Below are 14,703 nucleotides of genomic sequence, written 5' to 3'. Positions count from 1 at the left end.
CCCATTGATGCTTTCTGCACTCACCCCACTCTTTCCACACCATTTCCTGTCTACTCACTGTCAAAAAATACTTTGATACTAAAAAATACTCTAATAATAAAGGCCACAAGAGCTGAAGGATAAAAATATATGGTACATTATTAAGGCACTGATAAGGCAGAACCCAGATGTGATAAGTGATGATACTTCAGCAGCAGCTTCAGGAAAAAGAAATCAAGTAATTCTTCCTTGAACAGACAGTGGAACTAGCTAAGGCAAGGAAGGAAAGTTTATCTGTATTGCACATTTCAGCAACAAGACAATTCAATGCTTTACTTGATGTGCAAAGTACATTGCAGAGCCATGATAAAGGAAAGAAAATAAAAGATGGGCAACAGGCTGAAATTAGGGATGTTTCAGTTAATAGTTTAAATAGAACAATCAAAATCAACTCTAAACAATTGGGTTTTAAACCTTGATTACAAAGAACTTGGGTATTCAGCATTTTTATTCACTCTGCTTTGGGATACAAACATCACATGAATGGTGAATCATTTGTTTCTATACCATGAAGTTGTTTGATGGTGCAATATCAACATAGGTAATGGGAGCAGCTAATAGTCATAGGAGCGGAAGAGAGAGTGAGTGAATTGCTGTTCTCCTGGAAATGTGGTAGGCATTTGTTGTGCTGGACTGAGTTACCGAATCTGTGATTCTGTAACTAGCACCAGGCTACTGAGCTAATGAGTGGCGGAAAAGGTGACTTGAGTTTCAGACACTGACTGAAGTCACCCTTAAGTCGTGAAAATAAAAGACTTCAGGCTTGGACTTGTGCCCTAAAGACTTGAGACCTCACTTGGATTCCTGGTCTTTGACTCGAGTTATTTACAGTTTTTTTCTCATGTAGTGAAGAGTGAAAAGTAGCCGGTATGTGAGCTACAGACTGCAGCCACTGCACATGTTCTGCTGTAAAAGGATGCACTTGAAATTTTAAACATAAAAACAGTACAAAAATAAAAAAAAAAATAAAAAAAACACCAGGTTTCAACAATACTAAAATTCAGAGAATCAAAAGCTGTTTCTTATCTTATCAAAGTTAAAATCATCAGTCCCAAAGTGTAAGTTGGTCAATGCAGGGTTTAGAGTGGCTCTCAGAGTTGATTATTTTCCATTGAATTAATAAATAATTCTGACTTAAATCTTTAATAATATCTATTTTTAAACATCCCCTGACTGATACATTTGTACAATGAGATCCCTGATCCTTTCTCACCTCTATGCAAACTATGGGTTTAGCTACAGAATGTAAATTAACACCGAATTAAATAATCCTTCAACAATACAAAATTATAGAAGACTTTTTTCAAGGGGAGCAACCTCTGGATCGAATTTCTTAGACCACAAAAACATTTAACAGAGGTGTCTATGCCTTTGGGAGCCACTGTGTAGATTGCTTTGACAATTTTTATACTTATCAAGAACACCCTATCCCTTAAAATAGAACAAAATGATCTTAAAGTTTTGAATTGTAATGCAATGTTTGTGTTTACTTTCCCTAATGCATTAACACTGTGATTACTAAGAGCTAGTTTTGGAACGCATTTACAACATTTCCTTTGTAGCTCTGGCAGGCCTTTAAAATATCCAAAAACAGTGAGTCTGTAAAACTAGCAAAGCTCAGCATGAGCTGCAAGTAAGGTAAGAATTGAAGCCTGAAACTTCACTGTGCTTTACCGCTCATAATTATACACAATAAAACCTGCCACCCACCTCTTTCTTTACCAAAGGACAGCGGTGAGAGTGAGGGAGCTGGGTTAATGGTGAAGAAGCAAAATTGCTTTCATTGCTGCCCTGGCATTACCCATGCAGATCTTTATCAGAAAGGCCACGGACTCTATTGTGACTATTTTGCTAGCCTTACAATGGTTTTCCGTGCATCCATGCTACTGGGAGATTGGCTGAAATTATATTCTCTTCATGCTTGGCTAGGTTGCAGCTTAGAAACAAGCTGCTTATGGAAGCTAAGGGAAGATTGCAGATAATAGAAGCTTCACATCCAGCTGACCTTTTTCTTACTTTTTTCCCCACCTCCTTTGCAATAGTTCAATTGCACTGACAGAAGGAAAATAAATCTTTTTTTTCCTTAAGGACACACAAAATGCCTCATCTAAGGTATGGTGCAAGGACAGTAAATGGCAAGGTCTACACTCCTTATATGTAACTATGGTTTCACTTACTCATTATTTAGATCAACCAGGTTCCACATGTATGTGCATCTTATTGCCTACTGTAGGGATTCCAAACAACTAGATGCCAAAGATCCTCAGAGCTTTGTGAAACATATCAAACCAACTTTACTGTAGGGTCACAAAAGAATCATTAAATAGGTTAAATATTTTGACACCCAACAAATTCAAAACTTACAGGTCCTTGCAAAAACATTACATTTTGTCCCAATTACAAACTTCAACATATTTTGTGGAGATTCTATAAGAAATGTACTAAAAACTATACATGGTTTGTGAACATTTTTTAGAATCGCTACAGCTTCCCAATTGAATTAGCTCTGGACTTCAGGGTTGCTTGAAGGTGAACCTCTAGCCCAGTCTCCAGTCAAATCGCCCTGTCTTTATCTTCATCTTCTTTTAATCTACAACCAGCTTCTCTGTTCTAGCTTGAAAAAAATTATTCTCTCAGCATGGCACTGCCCAGTAGCATCACCTGGCCTGGGCATTCCTGGCTCTAGCCCCGAATGATTCTCATCAAAGCCCAGATCTTTTTTTCACCAGAGAAAGAAGAAATTTCCATTAACTGAGCTGCCCTATGACATTAAAGAAGAAGGAAGTTTTGTAATTTCCCAGCTTCGTCGAATGAAACACAGGCACGACACTATGTCCAATCAGAGCGTAAGCGGAGTTGTACGTAAGCAGGGACTCATTTGTGTAACCATGTCCTGTCCGGCAGAGTAGTACTCAGAATTGTTGTTTGAGTGCCAAGAAAAAGCCCAACAGATTTACTTTCACAAGTGGAGCATTACAGCTAATGCTTTAAAGCTCTGCTCGATATTTATAAAAAGAAACTTTATTAGAAACTGCTTTGGGATTATTTTAGTTGTTATGGACATGGAGACAGAAATGAAAAGGGAAAAAAAGAAGCATGAAAGAGAGAGAGGTGGAGCAAAACAAAAAAGGAGAGAGAAGGAGAATAGAATGGGGGAAATAAAGAAGGATAAAGAGAATACAAGATAACACCCTGCTTCCTTTTGCAGAAACGTTCACATTACCAGCTTTTTTTACCAAAAAGTGCACGGTACTTATCAATGCAAGATGTATTTTGTGGTAAATGCAGCTCAATATAGAACATTTGTGTATCTGTTAACACCTGAATCTAAACACCTGTGGGTCTGAGCGTGTGGTAATGTATACAAGGTTTTTCCATAAAAATATGCAATAGTGAGTGTGAGGAGCCACAGACCTGCCCCCCTGGACCCAGGACAGATACAGAGGAGATCCGAGCCACAGACATCCAAAGGCCTCCCAGAGCACAGGAACCCCAGGAGAACCACCGCCGAGACTACTGCAACCCACAAAGCCAGCACCAGACAACCCCCAAGACCCAAGCCCCAACCCCAGCCCAGATCCCGACCAGAAGGCCCACTCCCTCTCCCGGCCTCCGACCCCAGACCCCAAGCCAACCTCCGCCCACTCAACTGTGGTGTTGATGCGTGTTGTTATAGTGTGCATTTAGAAAGAAAAAGAGGTGGAGAAGAGGGCCTGTCTGTGATGGAGTGGGCGGAGGGAGGTGTCCGGGGATGGGGAGGGAGGTGTCCGGGGATGGGTAGGGAAGGACTGGGGGCAAAATTCTCTCCCAGGGAGCCAGCTCCCCGGCTGACCCCAAAAGGCACCCCGTTTACCGAGTTCCAACAAAGGACGGAGACATAGGCACATCTGCCAGGCAAAAGGCTAGGGACAGGGACCAGGCGCCGAGAACCTACCAAAAACCAGGATCAACACCTCCAGTCCCCCTGCCAAAACCAAAACCCACCAAGAAGCCGAGACCAGTCCAGCCCGAGATCAACCAGCCCGCCCGCCCAAAACATGGAGACCCCTCCAACCCCCCTCCCCAAGACAGAACCAGGACCGGCGTTAGAAACCGGAACCCAGACAGGGAACCATAATCCGAACCGGACGCACATAGGACCAAATGGTGCCCATCCCTACTGAAGGCCAACCACCCACCTCCACCCCAGAATCAAAAAACCTACACTCACCCCAATTCCCAGAAATAATAAGACATTAGACACCCAGGTTGACTCCACCCCACCCCCTCCCACAGATCCTCCACCCCGCCAGCAGAGGGCACTCCTTGAAGGAGAGAGCACCTGCAATGAGATGGTAGAAATTCGTGTTTTAATGGCTGATAGCTCTGATACTATTTTGAGCGGTCCCAGAAGAAAATGGACATCAGGCGATTTTTTTGGGGGAAAGAATGGAGAGAATTCTTCAGTTGTGGTGGCTGGCAGTAGACGGTAAGATTCTGGGCTGGCACATGAAACAGGTAAACAAACAAGTGATTTAAATCTTGTATGTCTTTGAAATTATGTGAATATTAGGCAGCTCATTCATGATGATTACATGATATTAAGCTAGCTATACTGTTAGCTAAACCGCCAACTTTGCCCTTTTCTATTATATACACATAATATTATAATAATATACACATTTGTGATAAATCCAGTGGTGTAGTTTATGTGATAAGCAGGTATACGCCATACACCCACTACAGTGTTTCCCCCAGGTTTAGGGGTTGACGACAATAAGATATCCCATTATAACAATATCTCATTATGCTGTTTTGCTATATTACTGCAACTAATATTATAATGATAATACTTTACTAAAATAATATATCAGTTTCCTACATTTAACTTCCATACAGGCTTAATAACCAGGATAAACTCAGGAACGTTAATAAAGTGAAGAAGCCTATCGGGAAAGAGGGAAGAGACATATCAGATGATAGAGAGGTACAGTAAATACTACAGCCTGATCTTTTTTCTGAAAATTGCAAGTGACTGAAAACAGTTCATGTTTGTCTTTTTTGCAGAAGATGTACCACAGAGCAAGTTTTGGAGAGAAATAGCAGCAGTCTGGAAAAAGTGAAAGGTACAGCACCATACTCTATGACATTTGTGTGAAAGAAAGAATGAAAACCTAAAAATATATATTTTAATAATTTTATTGAATATTTTCTGTTGTCATTAAGTTTACATTTCATTGTTTTTTTCTGGCAGAAGGTGGAAGGAGTAAGCAGATGATGGAGAGAAAAGAGAGCAGCAGACACATAGGTCCAACCAGGTGCAACCTGACACAGAACCAACTTTTGTGCTTGCAATGGACAAAAATGAAAAATTATAATAATTGTTGCCTATTGACAAATTTTATAATCCTTAATATTATGCCTTAATATTAATACTGATTTTAGAGATCTTGTTTACCTTGTCAAGATTAATTAAAAAAATAAATACATTTTTAAATACATATTGCAATATTTGGCTTCAAACAATGTGCCACAATGCTCAAGAAAGCTTAAATAAAAAGCCAATTTTTCCCAGTTAGGTAGCCCCAGATTGAGGGTATACAAGGGTGTGGGCTCAGCCCCCAATCTTCCCAGTCCCAGGAAACACACCTGGCACTGCCACCAACATTTTCTGACAAAGGAAAGTATGGTTAGGGTGCTGTATAGCTTTAGTTTTTAGCATGACATACTGATTTTCATGTTAAAAGAAAAGTTCAACAGGTCTAATCTGACCAGAGCAAAATGCTTTCTGTGTCCCCTACAGGCATGTGGCAAACTGCAAATGGGATTTCTAGTGCCTTTTTTTCAGCAGCAGCTTTCTTCTTTCCCTTCTTCCATAAAGGGCAGAAATGTGGAGTGCAAGGCGAAAAGTTATCCAGTTGTTAGATTCTTTCGCCTGAGCTTTAGATCTCTACAGCTCACCCAGAGTTACCATTGGCCCCTTGGCTGCTTCTCTGATTAAAGCTCTCTTTGCTTTGCCTCTTTCCATTTCCAGATGGTGGATTGAACAGTGCTCCATTAAATTGTTCAAAGTTTTTTTTTTAAACCTTTCTCTGCTTTAGACCTGTGTGCAACTTTTTCTTTGGTCTTGATGTTGTTGTTGATATATACAGTATATACAGTAATGTTGTCTAATAAAGATATGAAACCTTTACATTCCATCTATACATAAACGTTTGTGGATGTAGGGTGACTAAATGTTTCAAGGGATTCAATCCTTTTCCAGGGCTTTACATATAATGGCACAAGTGTTTAATTCTACAGCGGTATACTTTGGGAAAGCACATCTAAATTAATTATCCTATTAAATAGATGTGTTCTCTCCATTTATGTTTTTACTCCAATTCGATTTTATGTTCGTTTATCACAATGAACTGTTATTGTTGTTCAGAATAAAAAAAGACTCTTTTTCTTTCCTTTTTTTACTACAACAGGCTTAAATCGAAGCCAACCGGACTTTCGCCGGACTTTTGCCTTCAATTTATCCTGTTGTAGTTGCCATGACTCGGATGGCTGAGAATTTGCAGGGGCATCTTCCTGGCCATGCATATGTCCCTTTTTGGAAAGCATGATGTGTTCATACCAGAATTTCATTCTGTTTGGCACAAATGTTCAGTTGTCCTCAAATAATAACCTTCTTTTATGCTGGTTGGTCAGAGGTGTATGATCTCACGAGCTGCAGTTTTTGGCCGCAACTCAAGATTTTTTGCTCTTATAATAAGAAATGTTCACAGCGTCTCTAACAGCAAGTGCTGATGTAAAACATCTGTGTAAAGTGTCATCATGTACTCGGATGTAAAAGACTTTTTCATTCACAAAACCATATTTGGAAATCCCAAATCAGCGGAACTTGAACAGAGGTAGGCAGACAGAACCAACATGTGAGCAGGAGTTGCCATTGTTACTTGTCAAACTTAAAATCGGCCTGTAGCTACCAATAGGATGCTGATTTCTGTTTTTAAAACGCTTATAATTTTCTATGAAATTACTCCTTTTGTTTGTTTTTTACCTGTATAACATTTTCAGCTAAATCAAGGCGGGGCATGAATGGGAAAGGACTGTTACCTTGCAGCATTAAGGTCCTAGATTCTAATCCTAGCCTGGGCTCTTTCTGCTTTCAATTTGCATGTTGTCCCTGTACATGCCTGGGTTCTCTCTGGGTACTCCTTCTTCCACCTATAGTCATCAACATCACTTTTTGTTGTTTTTTTTTCAATGTTTTAATTGTTTTTTGTTCATGACATTGCAAACAACTTCAATGGATTTTGAGAACAGAGATCACAGTTCAACCAATAATTAGAACGACACATACATTCTCATACTCATAGCAACTTGCATCAATAATATATATCCATATAAATCATTATTATGAGATCAGGATTTGAATGTTTAGCTTAGTGCTTCTATAATGGTCGTTTACGGCTCCCAGAGTTGAACAATGTCTTTTGTTTTTTTTGTTTTTTTATGTAATTTCATCTTTTCAGACCTATACGTTCTGAAAGTTATTTTATCCATCATTTGATAGAGAGAGCTTCTACACATTTCCAATCGAAGGCAAATGACTGATGACTTCTTTTCAGAGATCCTGAATTGTTACTATTTCCTCAAAAGCAGTGTAGAATTGTCTCGTTATCATTTAAACCCTTATTACATACGTCTGGAACATTATTGAACATCTGCTGTAGTTTGGCAGTGGTTCCATATATCCCCATCAGCCACTTACACTACCGGTCAAGGATTTTAAGAACACCCCAATTTTCCAGTTGTTTATTTCAATTCAAGTTGTTCAAGTCCATTGAATAGCTTGAAATTGTACAAAGGTAAGTGCTGAGTTGCCAGAGGTTAAAAAAAAGTTAACATTACCCAAAACTAAAAAAATAACAGACATTTCAGAATTATACAAAAAGGCCTTTTTCAGGGAACATGACATAGGTTTAACAATTTAAAACTGTTCTGCCACAATGAAGCAATCAAGCCTTGAAAGCTGATGCTACTAATTTCTCCAGGTGTTCCAACTTTTCTTGTTTGCGTATAACAGTCAGTCTGCATGAAAGCAGTGTTGGAACACACCATACCCTACCCAAGTAGTGGGCCTTTCATACACAGAAATTGCAAAGAAAGTCAAGGTGTCAGTGAGTACAGTTTTCTTCACTATCAAATGGCACTCAGGAACTGAGGGAAACTCTGACAGGAAGAGGTCTGGCAGACCCAAAGCCACAACTGAATCGGAGGACAAGTTTCTGAGAGTTAACAGCTTGACTAATAGGAAGCTCACAGGACAACAAATTCAAGCACAGCTTAATAGTAGTCGTAGTAAGCAAGTTTCAGTTTCAACTGTGAAGAGAAGATTTCAATCTGTAGGTTTGACAAGATGTGTTGCAGCAAGAAAGCCTTTGCTAAGATGTCAGAATAAGACCAAGAGGCTTGCCTGGGCCATAAAACATGAAACTGAAGAAGAGAGGAAACTCTTATGGACTGAAGAATCAGTCAGCCATCGAACATGGAGTGGTCAGCAAAGTCTCCAGACTTAAACTGGTTCAAAGGTTCTGTGATTTCCCCTACCAAAGAGTCATAATTTGCTGGAAGTTCCAGCAGGATTTTTATGACTGGGTATTTAAGACTTTCAGTGATTGTTAGGAATTGAGTGTTCATAGTAGGATTTTATTTCTGTTCCTGTGAATGGGAATCTCTTCCTTCAGCTGTAACACTTTTTATTCCTGTATGATGTTTTCTCACCACTATAGCCAACAGTTCAATTGTTAGTGTGATTGTAATGGTGAGAGGGGACAGCCCTGCCTGGTTGATCGTTGTATGTTAATAAGTTTTGACATGTTGTAATTAATTAAGATTTGTGCAGTAGGGATTGTGTACCGTAGCTGAACCCATTATGAATCTTGGAAGCAGTTTCAAAAAATAATTCCTTTTTACTTTGTCAAACACTTTGCAGGCATCTAATGCTAGCATTGGTTTGTCTTTTCCATTTTGTTTCTTGTATATTTAAAACCCACCTGATATTATGGTAGCTCTGTCTCTTCTTAAGTCTCCTATAGAGTATCCGATGTGATATTTTTGTGTCATGTCCCATATGGCTATTTCTCCTGTAAGAGGCACATTCAGTCAAGGGCTAATTTATCCAATTTGTTTCCCAACGATCTCACATCATGATCGATGGAACAGATGGTTTGAACTTCCTCCTCTCTCTTCTCAATGCTCCTTCTTTGCATTCACGGTGCCTTCTTTTCAACTCATCAGGAATTTGGGGTGGTAGTTGAAGAATTATTTGAGCTTTTGAGATATTAATCAGCTGTTCCACGGTTGTAAAACAAAAAAAAGGAAGAAAAAAAAAACGTTGCCATAGTAACGCATCATAACAAATGTCCAAAAGTTTAAAAGTATGAGTTAAAATCTTTCCAGCTGCACAGCACCTGATACCGGAAAGGATAATCATCCAGAAAAAAAATTTATTTTTACCCACCACCAGAGGAATTTGAGTTCCTAAAAAGAATTAATCAGAATGAAATGTAACAGAGCTACTCGAACCTGATGCCATCTTGAGCAGCGCAATTCTAGAAACATATAGGACGTACAGGACCCTGAACCTAAGGGCATTGTGTAGGAATCCGCAGAAGACGTTGATGTCTACAAGATGTTTAATGACAGGATGAAAGCCCCAAAGGATGCGAACTGTCTCTGCAGAGAGGTCTTGTGTAAACATTATGTTGACTCCATCAAGTGTTACTTGTTTACCTGCTTCCTGATAGACAAACTTCTTCTCTTGAAATTTGAACTCTAGCACCACTCTGTTGTGGTTTGGTTTCGCCAAGGTCAATGTGCAGTGGACCCACTCCAGGGTGAAGGTCTTCCCGGGTGGCTGCTTCAGCCATTTTGGTAACAAGTTGATATTATAGCTGAATAGTGAGTCCCGTCCTTCTGCTCCCTCTTGTATACCGAGGACGTGTAGGTTTTTTTTCCTTTTCATGATTTTCCAAGTTGTCTGTTTTAGCTTCCAGGAAATTGATTCTTTTAAAAGCTTATTTTAACTCGTTTTCAGCTTTTTCAAGCACATTTTCCACTTCATCAATGCAAGCGACATGGGCTACCTCTTGCTGGGTGAGTTTGCCCCGTCTTAGTGTGGGGTCGGTAGACCAGGTAGACCCCTCTTTTCTGCATGAACCCCTATCCGGAGGGAGAGGATGGCATCCATTGTTGTGTGTCTTTACATTGGGTGCATGGGTGAGTCTCCTTATGTGTATGTGTGATTGTGACTGTGTGTGCCTGTTTTTTTGTGTCAGGTTAGGTCTTAGACTGCTCCCTCTCCTGGATCAGCTTAGGCCCCCCATCAAATGTGGGGCCTATTTCCTCCCCGCCACACCACTTGCCAGTGGTTGGTGTCTCTGCCCGCTGGTGTGCTTGTGGTTCTCGGTGTCCAGGGCAGGGTGCTCTGATGTGTGCTGGCTCACTCCAGGTGGCTGCTTGCCGGGGCATGGACCTCTGTGCTCTGTCATGCTTCTGCTTGGGGTTTGTTAAAGTTAGAGGTGAGTAAAAGTGAAAAACGGCCAAAAGTTTGCCTTTAATCCAAAATGGCCAACTTCCTGTGCGTTTTAGGATATACCCACAAGAGACTTGTTTTATTGGTTTGAGGAGCTCTACCAATGTGCCAAATTTCAGATCTCTACGACTTACAGTTCGGCCTATCTCATGTTTGGGGGCGTGGCTAAGATGTTTGGTCACGCTCACCGATGATGACATTAAACAATAAGACTTTTCGTCAGGGAACAACTTTGGGTAAAACCTTGTGCATCTAGGGGCTTGGCAAAGTCCCCAAATTGCCCCGCAAACACAGAACGAAATAAGAAAGAAAGAATAAGAAACACTACGATTACAATAGGCCCTTGCAGGCTTCCTCCTCGGGCCTATAGGCCCTTCCAGGGCCTAATTATCCTAAACAGTTTCTAATAAAGTTTCTTTTATAAATATCAAGCAGAGGATTATAGCATTAGCCGTAATGCTCCACTTGTGAAAGTAAATTTATTGGGCTTCTTCTTGGCACTCAGACAACAATTCTGAGTGCTACTCTGCCAGACAGGACGCAGTAAAAAAAAAAATGTATGCAAGCTTTGTCTTCGTCTGTATGCGCTGCATTGGTTGTGACATCTTGTTTTATCTCAGACACTTTACATTCAAGTGTGGTTTCCAAAGTCTGGCCATATTGCTTTGATTTTGTACAATACCTCTGCTGTTATGATTAGGGTCTGTTTGTGTGCACCACCTGTGCCTCTGATCCTCTGTGTGAAGAAGCAATCTAAAACATTATTTTCACCTGCTTCTCCCCTGCCAGCACCCTAATCAATCCTCACTCACTCCACCTGTTGTCCTGGCTTTGTATGCTGTGCACTGGCTGACAAACAGCACCAGATTATGGAAAGCCTTGTGTGAGTAAATGTCCAGCGTACCTTCCCTGCCTGCCTGATCTCGTTTCTGCCTCCTGGATTTCCCTGTTCTGCCCTGCCCTTGTCGGATATCTCTCTGGCTTCTGATCTCTGGACATCAACCTTGTTTCTGCCTTCTGACTGACACCTCCTGCCTAACCCCTGGATCTGTTTGCCTGTATCTGCCTCTCCGTGTCTGACCCTGTTTTTGTGCTTCATCTACCAATTCAACCCAAGTCCCCTCATCCTTTCGCCTGTTACCACTTCCCCGGCTTTGACCCTGTTTCTGTCCCCTGACCACTGGATTCCACTAACCTACGGGGTTACTTTAAACCAAGGAGTCTCATTCACAGTCTTAGATCCTCTGTGACATCAGCTCGCTGTCACCAGCCTATAGCAATGAGGAGCCGAAAATCAGCACCCATACTGTCTCAGGGATTCTGAAAAGGTTAGTGGCTTTTTCTTTGACCTTCACCTTGCCCACAGTTCTCTGCTTAGCCACTGACCTGTCTGCCCTCAGAGGTTCCCGGTCTTGCCGTTGGTGGCTTCCTGCCAAGCTACATCTATAGATCTCAATAAACCTTTAAACTTCCATCTGTTGTATCCGGCTGAAATTTCGGGTCCCCTTTTCAGTTCAACACACTCTGCCATGCCCACCATATTGTTGCCTGCTGGTCTGCTTGCTAAACTTATTGGAATTTTTGTTTTGGGTCCACGAGTGAAAATATCACACTGCTTTGTAGTCAAAGACTTTGACCTCTTGCCCAATGACCACTGAAGATAGGCACCAACCCAGCAAGGAAAGGATGGATGGATGCATGGATGGATGGAGGGACGGACGGATGGACGGATGGCAGCACTTACCATGATTTTGACCTTATAGGTTCCAATGGAGCAGTCTGCAGGTTCCAAAAACTGTAGAGTACTTTTCAAATGTTTAGGATCATCTGTCAAGCCTAAATAGATGTCGAAAAATAAGGTTAAACTTGTAGTAGGTAAGATGTGTTCACCATCATCTATAGTGGGAATGTACATTAAGGTCCATTTTAATGTGATCAAAACTTAATGTTCACCTTCCTTTGTAATGTTGTGAATATGTGTGATGGATTTTCTCTCCTTAATTAATAAGTTATGTGTGTAAGATTTACTCTGTACTTTCAGTCAGTGCAAACATATATTGGGGGGCTTTTGATTGAACGAGCAAGGTTTGTATCAAATCTGCTTGGTCATAAAAAAAGAACCATCAACACAAGAAGAAATTGAAACTAATAGACCCATTACACTGTTGTGTATCTGATTTCCTGTAAATCACACACTCTACATGAACTTTCTAAGCATATGATACATGCACACACAATTTAATCTCCAGTTAATCCAGGCTACACAGATCTTTTTGGACATGTAAAAAACAAATTGTGCCATGAGCTGAGCTATATTTACCGCACACAGGCCCCACTGCTATAAAATGTATGAAATTGCTATTCTAATGTTGCAGCAATGATTTAATAACTAAATCTCCTGCTGTGGTTTGCAGATGCTCAGTCTGCACTGATGAAAATTCTCTCAACTCGGCAATAGTTGAGGGAGTGACTAGCATGACCCTGGTGGAGATGACCCTGGTTTCATATTCATTCACCTAATAATCATTTGACCACTTTAGGACGATTCATAGACTGATCATTGAACTTTTATTCTTATAGTCAGGCATTAGGTCATAAAGCAAGGATTTTAGTAAATGTAATATAATGTGTTTTAGTCACTTTTGCTTTTCCATATATATGTCAGGCCTTGCCTATGTCTGTGTTTTGTTTTGCTTAGCTTCCTGGTCTGATCATTGTTTTTTCTTATTTTCCCCACAGCCTATCCCCACACCTGTACCTTGTTTCTTCTAATTACCTGGTCCCTTTGTTTCCTTGCTTCATCATGTTTTTCTGTCGTATTTAAAGTACTTTTTGGCCTCAGTTCGGGACTGGTTCATTGTGTATGTTTTATATGTTTTCGTTCTGGTCTGATTCTGGTCCCCCCCCTGCCTGGTCTGGGAATAAGAACAATTAAAGGCTCTGCTCTGTCATGTTGTTTTTGTTTATGACCATTGTGCAGGTATCAATTATGGACAACAATGAAGAGTCTGAACGGTTTATTAACACAAGTGAATAAATGAATGAATGAATTCATTAATTAATGGTTCTTGGGATAGGTTCAGAGGGATATTCAGGATGGCACTGAGGAGGAGAGGTAAGTTGTTATTGTAAGAAGTAATATATAATACTGTATGATGAGGGTGATGAAAAGGTAGTTCAGGTTTGCATTGTCAAAAATAAAAAATAAAAAAATAGACAATAGAGTATGTAGAATTATCTAAGGTCTGATTTGGAGCCAATCATAAATAAAAGCCATGACATATCTCCTATGATAAAACGTCTGTCTTGCGTCTGGATCATTCCAACATACCATTGCTGTCAGTGAGATCATCTGCTGAACGTGCACAAACCTGATCATGGCGAAGTGCACATAACTGATTGAGCCTGCACAGCCTCATTCATCCATCCATCCATCCATCCATTCATCCATCCTTCCATCGTCTTCCGCTTATCCGGGGTCGGGTCACGGGGGCAGCAGCCTAAGCAGAAAGACCCAGACTTCCCTCTCCCTAGCCACTTGGGCCTCCTCCCGGTGGGTCTGATCCTCGGCTGTAGAAGCTGGCCCGCACAGCCTGTTAATTGTAATTGCACATCATGTAAAGGGCCTACTGTGTTGTGATGTTGATCATATAAATAATAGGAAATAAATAAAGTAATTATAAGGCAGATTGAAAAGAACTGTGACGTTATGTTTTAAAAATAGCAAAGCTATATTATACAGATAGCCAAATCCTACAACAAATTTTTATGTTGCTTATATCACGTTCAGGCTTATACAGGTCCTTCTCAAAATATTAGCACATTGTGATAAAGTTCATTATTTTCCATAATGTCATGATGAAAATTTAACATTCATATATTTAGATTCATTGCACACTAACTGAAATATTTCAGGTCTTTTATTGTCTTAATACGGATGATTTTGGCATACAGCTCATGAAAACCCAAAATTCCTATCTCACAAAATTAGCATATTTCATCCGACCAATAAAAGAAAAGTGTTTTTAATACAAAAAACGTCAACCTTCAAATAATCATGTACAGTTATGCACTCAATACTTGGTCAGGAATCCTTT

The 14,703-nt window shown here is 40.4% G+C and overlaps 2 long non-coding RNA genes across 3 annotated transcripts; both read left to right on the top strand.

Moving 5' to 3' along the window:
- Positions 1 to 9,564: 9,564 nt before the first annotated feature.
- Positions 9,565 to 10,399, top strand: LOC124873579. Its single transcript, XR_007039580.1, has 4 exons — positions 9,565 to 9,757; positions 9,851 to 10,014; positions 10,109 to 10,167; positions 10,350 to 10,399. It is a non-coding gene; the product is annotated as an uncharacterized LOC124873579 (long non-coding RNA).
- Positions 10,400 to 10,456: 57 nt separating this feature from the next.
- On the top strand, positions 10,457 to 13,557 carry LOC124874304. 2 transcript variants are annotated; one of them, XR_007039758.1, is made up of 3 exons: positions 10,457 to 10,592; positions 11,396 to 11,934; positions 12,007 to 13,557. It is a non-coding gene; the product is annotated as an uncharacterized LOC124874304 (long non-coding RNA). The 2 variants fall into 2 exon arrangements; XR_007039757.1 differs by having other exon boundaries at positions 11,396 to 13,557.
- The last annotated feature ends 1,146 nt before the right edge of the window (positions 13,558 to 14,703 follow it).

This window comes from Girardinichthys multiradiatus, chromosome 9 (genome assembly GCF_021462225.1).
Source record: "Girardinichthys multiradiatus isolate DD_20200921_A chromosome 9, DD_fGirMul_XY1, whole genome shotgun sequence".
Taxonomy (NCBI): domain Eukaryota; kingdom Metazoa; phylum Chordata; class Actinopteri; order Cyprinodontiformes; family Goodeidae; genus Girardinichthys; species Girardinichthys multiradiatus.
Note: the sequence above shows the minus strand (reverse complement) of the source record. Positions and strands in the feature narration are given on the sequence as shown.